Source organism: Abramis brama (assembly GCF_963993115.1).
Source record: "Abramis brama genome assembly, chromosome: 17".
Lineage (NCBI taxonomy): Eukaryota > Metazoa > Chordata > Actinopteri > Cypriniformes > Leuciscidae > Abramis > Abramis brama.
The window spans coordinates 36,321,568-36,340,966 of NC_139979.1; the positions used below are offsets into that span (position 1 = coordinate 36,321,568).

The 19,399-nt window shown below is 45.8% G+C and overlaps 1 long non-coding RNA gene across 1 annotated transcript; it reads right to left on the minus strand.

Annotated features, from left to right (window-relative positions):
• Nucleotides 1–5,156: 5,156 nt before the first annotated feature.
• On the minus strand, nt 5,157–9,250 carry LOC311067518. The gene is made up of 6 exons (XR_014603229.1): nt 8,181–9,250; nt 7,706–7,778; nt 7,441–7,550; nt 6,888–6,965; nt 6,270–6,379; nt 5,157–5,221 (listed from the first exon to the last, which is right to left on the minus strand). It is a non-coding gene; the product is annotated as an uncharacterized lncRNA (long non-coding RNA).
• Between the last annotated feature and the right edge of the window lie 10,149 nt (nt 9,251–19,399).

Sequence of the window (19,399 nt, forward strand, 5' to 3'; positions counted from 1 at the left end):
GAGTTCCTGCAGGACCGGTTCACTGCAGGTCTGACCCCGTCCACCTTAAAGGTTTATGTGGCGGCCATAGGTGCTTACCACATTCCTTTGGGTGGAATGTCTGTGGGGAAAGACCCTTTGGTATCTCGTTTCCTTCGTGGCACTTGGAGGCTGAGGCCTGCAGTTCGCTCTAGGGTGCCACCATGGGACTTGTCCATTGCATTACAAGGCTTGTCCCTGGCCCCCTTTGAGCCCATTGAGGAGGTTCCTGAGAAGTTTCTAACTCCGAAAGCTCTTTTCCTTCTTGATATTTCTTCTCTCAAGAGAATAGGGGATCTGCAAGCATTGTCGGTTGCTCCGTCATGCTTAGAGTTTGCACCGGGTATGGTTAAAGCTTTTCTACATCCGAGACCGGGTTATATCCCCAAGGTCCCCACTAATGTGGCCAGACCTATTGTTCTGCAGGCCTTTTGTCCTCCTCCTTTTCAGAATGCGGACCAGGAGGCTAATAATTTGCTTTGCCCAGTTCGGGCGTTAGACGCTTATGTCCACAGAGCTGCCCTGTGGCGTAAAAGTGATCAGTTATTTGTATGCTTTGGGTCCCCTAACAAGGGAGGTCCGGTGTCTAAGCAAAGAATGAGCAAGTGGGTGGTCGAGGCTATCTCACTTGCTTATGAGGCGGCTGGGCAGCCTTCTCCTTTGGCTGTCCGGTCACACTCTACGAGGAGTATGGCGGCCTCTAAGGCCCTTATTTCAGGAGTGTCCTTACAGGACGTCTGTGATGCGGCAGGTTGGTCCTCACCGCACACCTTCGTCAGGTTCTACTCTTTGGATCTAGACTCTGCTCCAGGGTCTCATGTTCTGTCTTCCTAGTGCTGCTCTCCAGATTTCACACAGGACAGACACTTGTAGCTATGGAGGCGTTGGTATAGACGTTCACCATAGCGTCATTCTCGACGCAACGCGAGTTCCCTTGAAAGGGAACGCCTCGGTTACGACTGTAACCTCGGTTCCCTGAAGAGGGAACGAGCGTTGCGTCGCCCTGCCATATCTCCTTCATGCCTGTCAGCCCGACTTCAGACTATACGAAGCTTTCGTTTTCTGTTTCAGGCCGGCTTTTATAGCTTCCTGGTACGTGACGTCACCCGCCTCTGACGTTCCGCCACACCATTGGACTGATTTTACATGTGCTTCAAGACGTCATCACGCAAAGCGTTCCCCATAGCGTCATTCTCGACGCAACGCTCGTTCCCTCTTCAGGGAACCGAGGTTACAGTCGTAACCGAGGCGTTTCTGTTCATTTTTGTGGCGCTCTTTAGAAAGCAGTTCACAGAAACAGAGATGGCAGAAAGTGCATTCTGTTTGCTTTATTTTACAAAAGCAAAACTGTGCTTTTTACTCTCCACTTCCATTCTCACACACAATGGGCCCTATCTTGCACCCAGCGCAATTGACTTTGTACACCGACGCATGTATCATTCCTATTTTGCACCCGCGCAAAGCGCGCTTTTCCCTCCACAGAAGCACGTCGCTAAACTAGGGAATGAACTTGCGCTCCCTGGGCGGTTCAGCGCAAAAAAGGAGGCTTGTTCCGGCGCAAACGTTCCTTCATGCTATTTTGCAGGTTTAGAAAACAATTCCGCCACTAACCAGGAAAAAATAGTTTAAAGTCAGTGACGCGATGCGCATGTTATTCATATGCTATTTTAAGGGCGCATGCTTGGCCATAATCAATGTAGCGTGTGCACAACACGCATACACTTTGATTCTCTCATGTACACAGAAGCAGCAGTTTTCATTTTTGCAAATCATACATTATTAGATAGATAGATAGATAGATAGATAGAAAGAAAGATAGACAATTTATTATGAAAGCATACATCTAGCTTACACATTTACCCAACTTATCATACGCCTGTTTAACCGAAGCTAATTTGGGTGGGTTTATCCATTTCAATGTAAATTCTCTCTTTTACGGCCGTGACGAGAGCGTTGCTCTCCTCGGCTGTGAACCGCTCCTGGCGCGCGCCTGGCAAATCCGCCGTTACAATAGCAATCCGCTATGGAAAAAACCGCATCTGCTCTTAAAGGGAATGTGAGATGACGCTCTGATTGGTTTATTTCACGTTACGCCCAAACCACACCTATGAATAATGAAGCGACTTCAGACCAACACATTTTAGATTTGCGCCTGGCGCAAGAGTCATTTATCCCGCCGGGAAAATAGCAACAGCGCCCAAGACCCGCCCACAAAGTTACTTGCGCTTTGCGCTTGACACTTGCGTTTCAGATCGTTAAAATAGGGCCCATTATGTCAGAACACAGCAGTTCAGACTTCTTGTTTTAAATAGTAGTCACAATACAATTCACTCATGAACACAACATGTTCCCCTTTTTTATAAAATAGAATAGAATATTGGAGCCGCACCAACAATGCTAACTAGGTTTCGAACATCACGTTTAGGTCTAGTGGCATGAGTGTGGGTGTGTAGTGAGCAGTGTTCTCCGCTGGAGTGGTCGGTGTGCATAGAAGTGCAGTGAGATGGGAAGCATTCCACGTCTTTCCATCACTAAGAAAGCATGTAAGTCTAAGTCTTTTGACAACCTTGAGAGGATTGGTAAACTTTCTGCATCCCTTATGAACATGCATGTACCCTCACTTTATCCCCATCCGGGAAACAAGGAGTGCGAGCATCAGTGTACTTTTTCACTTTGTGTTGTAGTCAGGTAACCATTCGGTGAACAGTCATGTAAGTTGGCAGGTGCACAGGAGATGATGGCATAATGGACAGCCGTGCCTGCCATGGGGGAGCTAGACGTATGAAGTACCAGTTACATCATGTGCAGTGGCACGGGACACCTGCAAGGAGTCTGTTACCACAGGTTTCCATGGCTGATGTTGAACCACGTGGTTGAACCTCTCCATAGCACCATTAGCTGACGGGTAGTAGACAGAGGAATGATGGTGACAAATATTCCTCCCAAAAAAAAGCAGAGAAAGCAGCAGAGGTAAACTGAACACTGTAATCAGTAACAAAACTCAATGGATTTCCATGGCAGCTGAAGACTGATGACAGAAACAAAGCCAACGTTATAGCAAATCTGCAGTCGGATACAGCAGTGTCAAATGCCCCTCTATATCCACAGCCACTTTCTGGCTGGGTCCATCTGGCAGACATACAGCATCATGAACCTGAGCATCCATCCCTGGCCTCCAATAGAGATCAGAAAAGCATTGCTTGATCCTCACCTCTCCCTGATGTCCTTGTTCAGATCGAAGAGTAGGAGGTGAAATCAGCCGTAAGGAACAACTCAGTGTCCAGTCTCTCAGGTGAGGAGGCCAACCATTAGAAATCTGTGTATGAAATTTGGTTAGAGCAGGACAAGAAGCACATGCAGCATCAACATTACTAGCAGACAGAGAATTACAGGCAACAAACTCCTCATCAACATCATCTACAGGACCTGGAGCAACAGCATTATCTGCATGAGAAGCTGGTCAGGGCAAAGTGACAGATCATCAGCAGGAGCATTTTGAGAACTTGGGCGGTAAACCACATCACAACTGAATGACATGAGATGCGCAGACTACCTTCCCAGCCAACACACCCATGTGGGGCCCAAACGGGCTGCAAATGGGCTGATATCCGGGGCCCACCTGGGCTACCCAACTGGGAACCCAGCTAATTTTGGCCGCGGTTTCCGTGGTGGCCCCACATGTGTTAGCCCAGATAGGTTGATGATGGGCTCTTGATGGGCTCCATATCGGGCCCATATGGGTAACCTAGGTAGCACCCATTTAGGGCCTACAGGAATCTGCACACATGGGTTGATGATGGGCTCTTGATGGGCTCCATATCGGGCCCACATGGGTAACCTAGGTAGCACCCATTTAGGGCCTACAGGAGTCTGCACACATGGGTTGATGATGGGCTCTTGATGGGCTCCATATCGGGCCCATATGGGTAACCTAGGTAGCACCCATTTAGGGCCTACAGGAGTCTGCACACATGGGTTGATGATGGGCTCTTGATGGGCTCCATATCGGGCCCATATGGGTAACCTAGGTAGCACCCATTTAGGGCCTACAGGAGTCTGCACACATGGGTTGATGATGGGCTCTTGATGGGCTCCATATCGGGCCCACATGGGTAACCTAGGTAGCACCCATTTAGGGCCTACAGGAGTCTGCACACATGGGTTGATGATGGGCTCTTGATGGGCTCCATATCGGGCCCATATGGGTAACCTAGGTAGCACCCATTTAGGGCCTACAGGAGTCTGCACACATGGGTTGATGATGGGCTCTTGATGGGCTCCATATCGGGCCCATATGGGTAACCTAGGTAGCACCCATTTAGGGCCTACAGGAGTCTGCACACATGGGTTGATGATGGGCTCTTGATGGGCTCCATATCGGGCCCACATGGGTAACCTAGGTAGCACCCATTTAGGGCCTACAGGAGTCTGCACACATGGGTTGATGATGGGCTCTTGATGGGCTCCATATCGGGCCCATATGGGTAACCTAGGTAGCACCCATTTAGGGCCTACAGGAGTCTGCACACATGGGTTGATGATGGGCTCTTGATGGGCTCCATATCGGGCCCACATGGGTAACCTAGGTAGCACCCATTTAGGGCCTACAGGAGTCTGCACACATGGGTTGATGATGGGCTCTTGATGGGCTCCATATCGGGCCCATATGGGTAACCTAGGTAGCACCCATTTAGGGCATACAGGAGTCTGCCCAGATGGGTTGATGATGGGCTCTTGATGGGCTCCATATCTGGCCCATATGGGTAACCTAGGTAGCACCCATTTAGGGCCTACAGGAATCTGCCCAGATGGGTTGATGATGGGACCCAGATAGGTCTTATCTAGGGCTCTTATGGGCCACAACGGGTATATATATGGGCTACCATATTTGTCTGTTTGGGTTACCTTATTTTACAGTAAACCCCTAAATACAATCATTACATGTAATCCACTAAACTATACTAAAATGTTAAAGGTATTCAATGAACAGAAACCAGTAGTTCACTTTTAAAGTTACTTTATTAAGCAAGTACAAGTATCACAAAACAAGAAAAGAAAAAAGTAATATATATATATATATATATATATATATATATATATATATGCACACGTTATATATGCATATCTGAAAAATTAACCATTTCACAAACAAAACAATAACCGTGCAGCTTCTCACTCCTCTGTTGTCGCTCTCCCAACGGCCCTTTGAAAAGAGAAAATAAATCAGTCAACCATTATGCCACTTTTTTAATTCCTTTTCACAGTTCAATCAGATGTGTCAGGTTAGCCTTTTGGTGCCCCACATCAAGTGTATCTAGATAAGGGGTTTGCAAACCTGTCCTGGAACACCCCCTGCACTGCACATATTGGAAGCACAAAATGTACATTTTGACCAACTTTTACCACTTTGAAGTAATTTCTAAAAAATAATTAGTGTTGAAGATCATTAAACCGTTATGCTGCCTCATAAGTCTGTCTGAAATCAGAATGGTTACTGCTCAAATAAATAAAAACTAAACTAAATCGGTTTTGTGAGGCACCTTAGTGTGTAAACGCTGCCTGCTAAGTGCCTTGCATCTTCTCTCTATTCCAGAGCATTTGATGTTTTGTATCGATTATCTTTGAATTGATTATGAAATTGGCATGATACATTTACCTGACATAATAAATTGTTACATTTGATTATTCTAACTGACTTTGATATTATTTTCATTGAAGAAGTTAAATGGAATAGTCAAAACATTCACTCATGATTAATGATCCACAGATATCATTAAAACCTTTTCATTTATGGAGTCAGATGAAATTAACGAGAGAATACATAACTAAATGTATTGTAAATTTAACCAACCAAATACTTTGCATGGGTAAGGACAGAGCACGTGATAACCTTCCCTGTGTTATTGGTGAACCGGCAATTGGACCAATTTCACGGGCCTTACAGCTCATTTATAGAAACTGCAAGATCTGAAGTGGGTGTGCAGTACTGAGGGTTCCCAGGACAAGTTAGAAAACCAAATATTTGCCCATCATTCATCCAACTCAAATATTGCTTATCACTTGACATGTAAGTAGTAGCAACTTTACAAAGTCTACTCGCTCTAATGTTATGTTACAGAACATATTTCTCCTGTTTTACAACATTTGCACTGGCTCTTAGTTCAATTTTAAAAACTAAACAAGTTGGCTCCTTTATATCTTCTTCATATACACTTCCTCCACTACATCCTAAGATCGGCTTCTGCACTTACACTTGTTCTTCCACGCACTCGGACAACTTCCATGGGGTCACAAGCTTTTGGTTGTGCTGCTCCTGATGCCATCACTTCCTCTTCACTTCTTGCCTGCTGTCTGTACTATCCTGTATAAATAAAAGCAAGAAAAACTCAATACAAAATAAGTCATGCACAAGATTTTCACTTTACAGTTCAATTAGTCGGGTAGAAAACAAAGTATACAACACTATCCATTCTAAAACACATTTTATGTATTCACACAAGCAATTCTTCAGAGCCCCAACATGGAATTGTAAAAAAATTAATATTACTCCCATGTGTCAGTTACGATTACTATAATGATAAGGTCATGATTTCATCTTTAAAACAGATGAAGAAATCAACAAATTGTGGTGTTGAGCTGAGAGGGTTGTGGTCTGTTGCTCTTTGAATTAGATCTTTCAATGCAGGTTTATATTGTTTCAACAATTTGCCTGACCCCTGGGGGCTCCGTATATTTCTGATAATATTTGTGGAGAAACATTACACTGTTTTAATTCAGAATCCTAACCATACATTGTAGGCTACTAATTAAAAGTAATTTATTAAATCAAGTAAAATAAAAAATAACACAAAAGGCCAATGAATCTGTACCAGAAGTGATAGTGCAATGTAGCAGCTAAAGAATAATCCTCCACCAAATTGCCAGTAATCAGCTGGTCCTTGGCGAATCTGAAGAGGGGGAAAGAAGAAATTATTCAATGAAAAGTCCTTAAAAAGCAGTATTTTCTTATATCATTCCTTCAAACAATCTTAAATTTAAAAAAAAAAAAACGTTTGCCATTATAACATTCACACTACATGAACTGAGTAATGTCAAGGGCTGGGTAAAAAATATTGATTTCTCGATTTTATTTGATTCTCATTTTTACGAAACAATATCAATTCTTAAATCCCAAGAATCGATTAGTCAACCTGTTTTCAGTTGATGAATGAATGGAACATTGTAGCGTGCATCCCATCCAATAAATCCAGCCCTAGTAATGTCATCTTTGAGACTGTTAGTTGTTACATGATGATTAAAAATGTAAACATAAACTTTAAGCATGGCAATCCCATCAGAAATGTGTATCATTGCAAGGCAAGCACACACAAAAAAAACAAAAAAAACAATTGGTACCAAAATCAAACCATCAAATAATTTTACCTGCACCCATTTATCCTATTATGACACGTCTGAGGGTCTTTCCCTTTACGGTGTCCAGTGATTAAAGAAAGGACTGATGAAGGTGACATGAATCCACTTTCTGTGCGCCACTACAGCAGAAAAAAGACACAAGGACAAAAAAGTTACTCAGACTTGCTATTAGTAACGTTAACATTAAATGTCTTACTTTAAAGGTGAAAATCATACTTAATACTATATATTAAACCCAGTGTAGGTTTTTGAACAGTGGGTAAAATTAACTTACTGTAACAGTTAGTTGGTGAATGGGTCTTTCTGTTGGGTGTTCTCCCCAGATAAAAATTATTCCAATGCTTGATCTAAAAAAAAAAAAAAAAAAAAAAAAAAAAAGTAAACAAATATATTTCCAATACTGTTATCAGTGTTTGAAGAGGTTATGTAAACATACTTCTAACGAATAAATGACTGTTTTATCACTTTACTCATTCCAACGCTTTTTTACCTCTCATGCGTTTTTAAACTAACGTTAGCTGACATTAAACACACAACGTTACCAACAACAAAACACAGCAATGTCAGATGGTACTAAATTACATTGAAATACGTGCTTATATTGCTACAGCAGTACAAAAACACACACAGAGATAACTTATTGAACGTATAAGGTTGCATTAAGCCTATGACTGTTAACGTTTCTCATGTCCATAAACGTTAACGTTAATTTAACTGACTGCTATAAGGACTGAAAAATGTTTTCTTACCTGATATCGCCAGTATTTTTACAGACCACGTACGAACCCTTCCTCTGTTCACATTCCAGCTTTTGTTCTTCATTGATATCAACTTAAATTCGCTCAAAATTTAAGAATTCAACAGGCAGATATAAAATAATCCAGGTCTGACCGAGTAGGCTAATCAATGCAAGCAGCAGCTCAGCTGCTGCTCAGTGCGCGCCTATTTTAAATTTGAAAATACGTCCGTACTCTCGGTCGGTGACTGAGCCGCGCAGAGCCGCGCACATTCTCATTGGACAGTTTCCTGGAAGACAGACAGATTAACCAATCATGCTCAAAGTAAAACGGCGAAACAACAAATAACAATAGTTTAATAACAGTTAACATAGCGGTGTATTGAGTTTTATTTGCAGTCTGTATTATTATTTAATTAATTAGTCAAATGACATGACAGTGTATGAATACAAATGTAATAATGCAATGTAAACGGTTAGGCAAGCAGACAAAATTGTAAATTCAAACAAAATCACATAAGGCAAAAGGTTTGAAACTATTATTGTTAATAATGATAATTATATTTTAACATATACTGAAGAGCTGTTATATCAAAAAAATTATGAAATGCTAATTAATTGTCACAATAATGTTGAAAGGCAGATATTTCTGCTGTATGTTGTTTCAACGTACAGATCTTGTAAAAATGTCAACGCTGATTTAGAAGTGTTTTAAATCTTTTACTTTTTTCTTTTCTTGTTTTGTGATACTTGTACTTGCTTAATAAAGTAACTTTAAAAGTGAACTACTGGTTTCTGTTCATTGAATACCTTTAACATTTTAGTATAGTTTAGTGGATTACATGTAATGATTGTATTTAGGGGTTTACTGTAAAATAAGGTAACCCAAACAGACAAATATGGTAGCCCATATATATACCCGTTGTGGCCCATAAGAGCCCTAGATAAGACCTATATGGGTCCCATCATCAACCCATGTGGGCAGATTCCTGTAGGCCCTAAATGGGTGCTACCTAGGTTACCCACATGGGCCCGATATGGAGCCCATCAAGAGCCCATCATCAACCCATCTGGGCAGACTCCTGTAGGCCCTAAATGGGTGCTACCTAGGTTACCCACATGGGCCCGATATGGAGCCCATCAAGAGCCCATCATCAACCCATCTGGGCTAACACATGTGGGGCCACCACGGAAACCGCGGCCAAAATTAGCTGGGTTCCCAGTTGGGTAGCCCATGTGGGCCCCGGATATCAGCCCATTTGCAGCCCGTTTGGGCCCCACATGGGTGTGTTAGCTGGGGCAAGCTCTGTCCAGATTGTCCTCTGGTGTCTGCGGATGAATCCACGTTGAGCTGGGAAACGTGATGTAAATGTTTGCGCGTGAATCCGTGGCCAACAAAACCAAAATTAGCTGGGTTCCCAGTTGGGTAGCCCAGGTGAGCCCCGGATATCAGCCCATTTGCAGCCCGTTTGGGCCCCACATGTGTTGGCTGGGGATCTTGTAAAAATGTCAACGTTGATTTAGAATGGTTTTTGTTAATCTTTTTCAACAACAAACTGACATTATTTCAACCATATTTCAACGTTGAAGGTCGGTCATGTGCTGGCTGGGTATGTAGCCTACTCATTTCCCATTAGTGAACTGACTAGGTCTCACATAGGGAGCCCATCTGGGTTTGCCCATGTTGGACCTACTTAGTTGACCCAAGTGGGCCCCAGATAAGAAGCCCCTTTTGAGCCCATGTCCATCTGTACCCCTGTAGCCCATTTGTAACCCATATGGGCCCCAGATAAGAAGCCCATTTTGAGCCCATGTCCATCTGTACCCCTGTAGCCCATTTGTAACCCATATGGGCCCCAGATAAGAAGCCCCTTTTGAGCCCATGTCCATCTGTACCCCTGTAGCCCATTTGTAACCCATATGGGCCCCAGATAAGAAGCCCATTTTGAGCCCATGTCCACTCTGTACCCCTGTAGCCCATTTGTAACCCATATGGGCCCCAGATAAGAAGCCCCTTTTGAGCCCATGTCCATCTGTACCCCTGTAGCCCATTTGTAACCCATATGGGCCCCAGATAAGAAGCCCCTTTTGAGCCCATGTCCATCTGTACCCCTGTAGCCCATTTGTAACCCATATGGGCCCCAGATAAGAAGCCCCTTTTGAGCCCATGTCCACTCTGTACCCCTGTAGCCCATTTGTAACCCATATGGGCCCCAGATAAGAAGCCCAATTTGAGCCCATGCCCACTCTGTACCCCTGTCGCCCATTTGTAACCCATATGGGCCCCACATAAACGTGTTGGCTGGGTTACTACACAAAGTCCAGCACGGCTAACACCCTTGGTGGTAATCAGGGTTATCAGAGCCTGATGATCTGTACACAGATATACGTACGCCACCTATCAACGACCCACATTCATGCTAGCGCTTCCTTTTCCACCCTGGCATATTTACGCTCCACAGTGGACAGCGTGCGTGATGCAAAGGCCACAATTCATTCAATGCCATCTTGGCTGAGTATTGCTCCCAGTCCATAGTCAGAATAAACTGTGGAGACAATTGTAGAGTGGGGTCGAATAATGCCAAAGCAGGGCTTGATTGTTCTCGATCTTCACATGGCATCAGGCATCAGGGTCCCTCCCCATGAGTGGTGTATCATTGTCCACAATGAAGAACGTAGCAGGAACTGAGTAGTCATGTAGGGAAACATCCGCTAACAAACATCCAACCACCGGAATTTGGCCTTTTGAATGCGTCACAAGACTGGCTGTGGGTTCCTGGAATGGCACACATAAGTGCTATAGAGTAGGACAGATACGGAAGACCCATTGCCAGTCCCAGAGGTGATCCTGATGACAGCCCTGGTGATGTAGCTCGGGATCATAAGCACACTGTGTTGGTTTGTTGGGCCAGAGGAGAACTGAGCAGACCGAGTCTTGTTCCTCCCAAGTGGTGGAGTTTGGGTATGCAAGCTGCTAGTACATCTGGCCCTTAATATTCAGCAATATTATTGAGCTGACTGCACTGACACTATTGGATAAGAACTGAGCTGGATAATGACATCATGGTTTTCTGCAGCGCTGCTTTAACAATACTGTCACGGATAGACGAGGCAGACAGAGAATCCACATGCACGCATGACTTTAAAAGAGAAAAGACCAAACACTGATAATCCGAACCAGAACACCATGGAGAGAGTCCACACAGGAAAACAAGAACATCCAGGAAACAAACATGATACAAGAATACATTCAACGACTAGCAAAACACAACTGAAAAGCCCCAGCTTAAATACACAGAGAAATAAGGGATAATTAACTGCAGAGCTGTGTCCGGGACCGCTCACTCATTCACTCGTTCACTCGTTCACTAATCCCTATATAGAGTACAGCATTTGAGTGCACTATATCTGCAAGGAGTGAACGAAATGAAGTGAGTGAATTCGGACGCTGATGTTTACGCTGTGTGTCGCAGAAACAGCTTCGAAACAAGTGATAAACCAATGCATTCTCATCCTAGGGCGTCATATACTGACGCTTTTGACATTTCGTCTACATCCAACGCACATGGCACCCTTTAGCGTCAGTATGATACGCACAGAGCTTTGTTCGGTTATGGGTAGGTTTAGGTCTGTGGTAGGGTTAGGGTTAGACCACTAGGAGGTGCCTTCTGGCCCATATCTATCTGCGTCTCATATTGACGCTAAAGGGTGCCATGTGCGTTGGATGTAGACGAAATGTCAAAAGCATCAGTATATGACGCCTTGGGTTGAGATTGGGCTGGATAAAACATGTTACGTACTTTATTAAATAATATTAACAACAATAACAATCATAATGACTTTATTTTTTTATTATATAAACATCCGTGACAGCTTTGTAGTTTCATCAATAGAACTTGTTAGAAACTCTCGCGCTCACAGATGATGTGGTCATTGAGTGTCCTCAGGCGAAATGAATGCATTACCGTAACAAATATCTTTAAATCATCCACCAAATTATCATCTGTTCCTTACAGTTTAAAGAATTAACAACAATGCCACAAATTATTAAAACACCTGGCTTTTAGTAAAACACATTACATTGAGTTCATGCCTAAATAACATATTTTAACTAGAATGTACATTTCCTGAAGAAAATGTGAAGTGGTGCTTGCAGTGGCAAAACTCGCCACTCGGATGCTAGAGTGTGGTACATGATTGAATACGAGCCAACAACCATGTCTGTACGATGTTGTGGAGCTGAAATATGGCTTCTATGTTGCAATATGGTTGCTAGGTGGCTCTAAATGGTTGCTAGGGTGTGAATACACAGTTACCATGGTGATATTTACAGACTGTTTTCCAACTGAAACTAATGAGCCAACCCTCATCTCTATACAATATTCTGATGCAGAGATGTAGGTCTTGTAAAATGGTTGCTAGGGTACACTGTTTGGTTGCTATGGAGTTGCTTGGCAGCTGATAATGATGAAACTGCAAAGGCTTCTTGTCAGAATGAATGATATAAACCAACTCCCATCTCTATACGATGTTCTGATGCAGAGATATACGTTTTGCTAAACGGTTGCTAGGGTACTCTATTTGGTTGCTAGCGAGTGGCTTGTCAGCTGCCAATCATGAAACTCCAAAGGCTTCTTGTCACTATGAATGATATAAACCAACTCCCATGCCTCTGCGACATTCAGAATGGAAGATATGCCTCTTTGGATTTTGGTTGCTAGGGTACACTGTTTGGTTGCTAGGAAGTGGCTTGTCAGCTGTCAATGATGAAATTCCAAAGGGTTCTTGTCAGTATGAATGATATAATCCAACTCCCATGCCTCTGTGACAAAAAAATACCTATATAATTTACCTTATTAATATCAGTTCATTTAATTTTATCATTCATCTATATAATATTGTCTCAGTATTTTAAGATATTTTATTCAAGTACTGATTAATATTAAAAAAAAGGTAGAAAAAAACCCTAAAACTAGCATGAAATAAATGTTAAAGCAGAAATAAGGCAGACAACCTGATTTTGCTGCAGAGGGCATGGAGTAAGAACGCTCCGGTTACGACTGTAACCTCGGTTCCCTGAAGAGGGAACGAGCGTTGCGTCGAGTTTGACGCTATGGGAACGCTTTGCGTGATGACGTCTTGAAGCACATGTAAAATCAGTCCAATGGTGTGGCGGAACGTCAGAGGCGGGTGACGTCACGTACCAGGAAGCTATAAAAACCGGCCCGAAACAGAAAATGACAGCTTAATAAAGTCTGAAGTCGTGCTGACAGGCATGAAGGAGATATGGCAAGGTGACGCAACGCTCGTTCCCTCTTCAGGGAACCGAGGTTACAGTCGTAACCGGAGCGTTCCCTTTCAAGGGAACTCGCGTTGCGTCGAGTTTGACGCTATGGGAACGTCTATACCAACGCCTCCATAGCTACAAATGTCTGTCCTGTGTGAAATCTAGTAGAGCAGCACTAGGATGACAAAACATGAGACCCTGGAGCAGAGTCTAGATCCAGAGAGTAGAACCTGACGAAAGTGTGCGGTGAGGACCAACCTGCCGCATCACAAACGTCCTGTAAAGAAACTCCTGAAATAAGGGCCTTAGAGGCCGCCATACTCCTAGTAGAGTGCGACCGGACAGCCAAAGGAGAAGGCTGCCCAGCCGCCTCATAAGCAAGTGAGATAGCCTCAACCACCCATTTGTTCATTCTTTGCTTAGACACCGGGCCTCCCTTGTTAGGGGAGCCAAAGCAAACAAATAACTGATCACTTCTACGCCACAGGGCAGCTCTGTGGACATAGGCGTCCAACGCCCGAACTGGGCAAAGCAAATTATTAGCCTCCTGGTCCGCATTCTGGAAGGGAGGAGGACAAAAGGCCTGCAGAACGATAGGTCTGACCACATTAGTGGGGACCTTGGGGATATAACCCGGTCTGGGATGAAGAAAGCTTTCACCATACCCGGAGCAAACTCTAAGCATGACGGAGCAACCGACAATGCTTGCAGATCCCCTATTCTCTTAAGAGAAGAAATAGCCAGAAGAAAAAGAGCTTTCAGAGTTAGAAATTTCTCAGGAACCTCCTCAATGGGCTCAAAGGGGGCCAGGGACAGGCCTTGTAGTACAATGGACAAGTCCCATGGTGGCACCCTAGAGCGAACTGCAGGCCTCAGCCTCCAAGTGCCACGAAGGAAACGAGATATTAAAGGGTCTTTCCCCACAGACATTCCACCCAAAGGAATGTGGTAAGCACCTATGGCCGCCACATAAACCTTTAAGGTGGACGGGGTCAGACCTGCAGTGAACCGGTCCTGCAGGAACTCCAGCACTGTACCAATTGGGCAGTTAACTGGGTCCAACCGACGGTCACTACACCAAGAAGTGAAGACTCTCCACTTCAGGGCATAAAGTTTCCTCGTGGAGGGAGCTCTGGATTGTAGAATGGTCTCAACAACCTCAGTTGAGAGACCTGACTCTATGAGCTGGGCCCCCTCAGAGGCCAAGCCCACAGGTTCCACAGTTCTGGGCGGGGGTGAAATATTGAGCCCCCTGCCTGGGACAGAAGGTCTCTCCTGACGGGTAACTCCAGAGGATGCCCGTCGAGGAGGGAGACCAGATCGGGAAACCATACTCTGCCCGGCCAACGCGGGGCTATAAGAAGCAGGCAAACCCGGTCCCTGCGAACTCTCTCCAGAACTCCCGGGAGCAGAGCAACTGGGGGAAAGGCGTACAGACGTAGCCTCGGCCACGTCTGAACCATAGCATCCAGTCCCAGAGGAGCTGGATGCGTGAGGGAGAACCAAAGTGGACAGTGAGACGTCTCTCGTGACGCAAACAGATCCACTTGTGCTTGGCCGAACTCCCTCCATATCAGCTCCACCACCTCGGGGTGGAGCCTCCATTCCCCGGGCCTCGGCCCCTGCCTCGACAGAGTGTCTGCTCCTATATTCTGGACCCCGGGGATGTAGGCTGCTCTGAGTGACAGCAACTTCCCCTGGGACCACAAGAGGATATGGCGCGCCAGATGGATAATGGGCGCGAGCGCAGACCCCCTTGGTGGTTGATATAGGCGACTACCGACGTGTTGTCCGTATGCACTAACACATGGTGTCCCCTGAGATCTGTGATAAAGCTCCTCAGAGCCCGGAAGACGGCTAACATCTCTAGGCGATTGATATGCCAGGAACGATGATGGTCTTCCCACAGACCTTGAGATGAGCGACCCTCCAGGATCGCTCCCCAACCCGTGAGGGAAGCATCCGTCGTTAGCAGTTTGCGACGACAAGGAGCTCCCAACACTGGGCCCTGGGACAGGAACCAAGGTTTCTTCCACATAACCAAGGCACGTAGGCATCGCCGCGTGACCTTGATTGTGCGAAATGGGTTGCCCCTCGGGGAAAACCCCCTGGTCCTGAGCCACCACTGCAGGGGCCTCATGTGCAGCAGTCCAAAAGGTATCACGTTGGAAGCTGCCGCCATGAGACCCAACAGTCTCTGGAACTGTTTGACAGTGAGTAGCTGGCCTAGCTTTACACTTTTCACAGCTGCAAGGATGGACTCTATACGTGGCGGTGACAGGCGCGCCTGCATCGACACTGAGTCCCAAACCACGCCTAAAAAAGTGGTCCTCTGGAGTGGAGAAAGCACACTCTTCTTGGCGTTCAGCCGTAACCCCAGCTCTTTCATGTGGGCGAGAACAACATCTCGATGTTGAACCGCCAACTGATGCGACTGAGCTAAAATCAACCAATCGTCGATGTAGTTCATTATGCGAATACCCTGGAGGCGCAGCGGCGCCAGAGCTGCATCCATGCATTTGGTGAAAGTGCGGGGTGATAAAGCTAGGCCGAATGGAAGAACACGATATTGGTAAGCTTTGCCCCCGAAAGCAAACCTCAGGAACTTCCAATGACACGGACGGATGGAAATGTGGAAATATGCGTCCTTGAGATCTATCGTGACAAACCAGTCCTCGGATCTGATCTGTGGCACGATCTGTCTCAATGTTAACATTTTGAATTTGAGCTGCATGACTGAATCGTTCAGAACTCGAAGATCTAAAATGGGACGCAATCCCCCGTCCTTTTTTGGAACTATGAAGTACCGGCTGTAAAACCCGGTTTCCCTGTCGGAGGGAGGTACATATTCTATGGCCCCTTTCTCTAACAGAGTGTTCACTTCTTGTTCCATAACCAGAACCTGCTCGGGGGCCACCACTGTGGGCAGGACCCCCATAAACCGAGGAGGGCGTTTCTTGAATTGTATCAGATACCCTCTTTCCACGGTCTGCAGGACCCAACGAGAAACATTTGACAGTAGTTTCCACGCTGTCAAAGATTCTACTAGAGGTACCAGCCTCTCGAGACTGGTTTCTGGATTTTGTTGTTGTTGAGCAGTCAATTCGACGCCCTGTAACGGCGCACCGGCAGGGAGCGACCGAACAGACTGCTCTAACACCCTCCTCGGAGGGGGCGGGCATCCCGAGGCCACTACGTTTCCGGGTGGTCCTTGAGATATGTGCTCGCCGGAGACCGCTGCGCCCTGTAACACCGGAGGCGGCAGGGTTAGCAGAACGGTCCCCTGAGGGTACCGAAGAGAGACGGGCACCGTAAAAAGAGGTGTTAACCGCTCTGCTTCGGGGGGGACTACCCTCATTAGCCCTGAGCCCTCGGACGTCAGGATTTCTTCCCAGCAGCCTTCTTGGCGGTAATAACGGTCCGCAGATCCGCTTTACCCCTCGAAGACTGCTGGGTTTGAGCGCGCCCTCCGTGTCCCCGAGATTTTTGTGGGGGAGCACGGGAGGACACGCTCTGCTTCTGAGTGGCACGGTGCTCAGCGCCCTTTTTAGAGGAGTGAGGCTGCTCCCGCTCAGCAGCCTCATAGAAAGAACGGCGGGGAAGAAGCTTTTGGAGAGCAGCTGCTTGTTTAGCGGCTTCCTGAGATTTTGCAACCGCAATATTCACTGCATCCCCAAATAACCCGGCAGTGGAAACCGGAGCATCTAAAAGAACATGTTTCTCTTTGTCCTTTATATCGCTTAGATTGAGCCACAGATGCCTCTCAGTGGCCACCAGGGCTGCCATAGACCGCCCGATAGATTTAGCGGTCTCCTTGGTGGCCCTGAGAGAAACATCTGTGGCTCTGCGAAGTTCAGCCACAGTGTCGGGACCAATTCCCCCGCCCTCCTCTAAATCCCCCAATAATTCTGCCTGATATGCTTGCAGGATGGACATCGTATGCAGACACGCTGCAGCTTGACCAGCGGCTGCATACGATTTATGTACCAGGGACGAAGTCATTTTTACTGGCTTAGAGGGAAGTGTAGGAGCCTTCAGGGAAGATGCCGTTGCTGGAGAGAGATAGCCCGCGAGCGTCTCTTCCACCCTCGGCATCTCCCCATAACCATACTCTTTATACTTTGAAATAGAGGAATAGAGAGAAGTGTGTGGTGTGTATACTCTGTGAGACACTGGTTTCCCCCACGATCTCGACACCTCGGTGTGGAGATCGGGGAAAAACGGCAGGCTCCTGCGCTGGGGCTGAGCACGAGATGGCAGGAAGCGTTCGTCGAGCTTACTTTTCGAACGAACGTCCTGCCGATCCTCTGGCCACCCAATAGATAGTCTGTCAACCGCTCTAGTAATAACATCGAGCAGTTCCTCAAACGCATGAGACTAAGGTGGCGAATCCTCAGACTCAGCTTCAATACTCACAACATCCAACTCCTCAGAGCTGGATAGTTGCAGTACTGGTACCTCTATCGGGGGGGAAGTAACCGCAGCGCGTGCTTCCACACCCTGATGAGAGGCACTGGATCTATCAGAAGGATGCTGAGATAAGGCAGAGCCCGTCTCAACATCCACTGATAAATCCATTTGTGAACCCCAGGACTGAGATCGACGCCGTGCCTCGGCAGCGGCGGGACCCGAGCCCTGGGGAACGTGGTCGGGATAGAACCGAGCCAGGCGGGATCGGAGTGTACGCAAAGGAAGCGCACAGCAATGCTCACAGTCACCACCCTCGAGTGCTGACTGGGCATGCTCCTCTCCCAAACAAACAACACAAAGAGTGTGTGTGTCACCTCCCGTTAAATAACGCGGGCAGGGATGGACACACACTCTAAACTGCTGCTTGCTCGCCATACTGAATAATATAAATATATATACAGACAACACCAAATAAGACAGACAGATTTCAACACAGAGCGCAACTGAAGACTCAGAAAGCTGTCATTTTCTGTTTCGGGCCGGTTTTTATAGCTTCCTGGTACGTGACGTCACCCGCCTCTGACGTTCCGCCACGCCATTGGACTGATTTTACATGTGCTTCAAGACGTCATCACGCAAAGCGTTCCCATAGCGTCAAACTCGACGCAACGCGAGTTCCCTTGAAAGGGAACTTGAAATTTGACATTGACGAAAATGTCTGGGAAGATCTTGTCAAACTACCATTGAATGTCTCTGTCTGCAACAGATTTAAAGAGATGCAGTTTAATATAGTACATAGAGCTTATATATCTCAAAATAAATATAGCAAAATAAATAAAACTGTATCTCCCCAATGTCCTAAATGCAACAACAATATTGGAACATTCTTTCATTGTCTCTGGGAATGTTCATTGGCTGTTCATTTTTGGAGTGGTATTTGTGATAAACTATCTATAATATGTAAACATTTTTTTTTTTTTCTCTTGAAACTGGTTAATGTTAATGCTCCATGTATGTTGTTTACTCAAAAAAAAAAAAAACAGAAATAAGAAAGCTGTAAAGTAATCTCTGGTTTAAACTCGCTCGCTCAGTCCTCGCCGCATTAGATTGTGGGAAATAGTGCTTCAGCAAGAGTACATCGAATGTACACTCATATTCAGAGAGGATTGTGGGTAAAAGTAGTGAATGAATATAGGGAATGATGTCATTCACTCAGAATTCGGACACCACTAGAAAATGGCCGACTCCTGATGTAGTGCACTATATAGTGGACAGGGAGCGGCTTCGGACACCGCTCAGGTGTGTTCGACGACGGTAACTATGGTAACAAAAAACAACAGAGAGAAAAGGAAACCAATCACAGGAAGTGAGCCTAGATAGAAGCAATGGTGACTGAGAACACATTTCAACAAAAGAGCCCTGACGAAACATGACGAAACCAGGATCGTGACACACACATTACACCTGGTAAACTATGCCTGGATCCCAAAAGCTTTTACATACCCTGAGAAATGCATCATAGAGATGCACAAAGC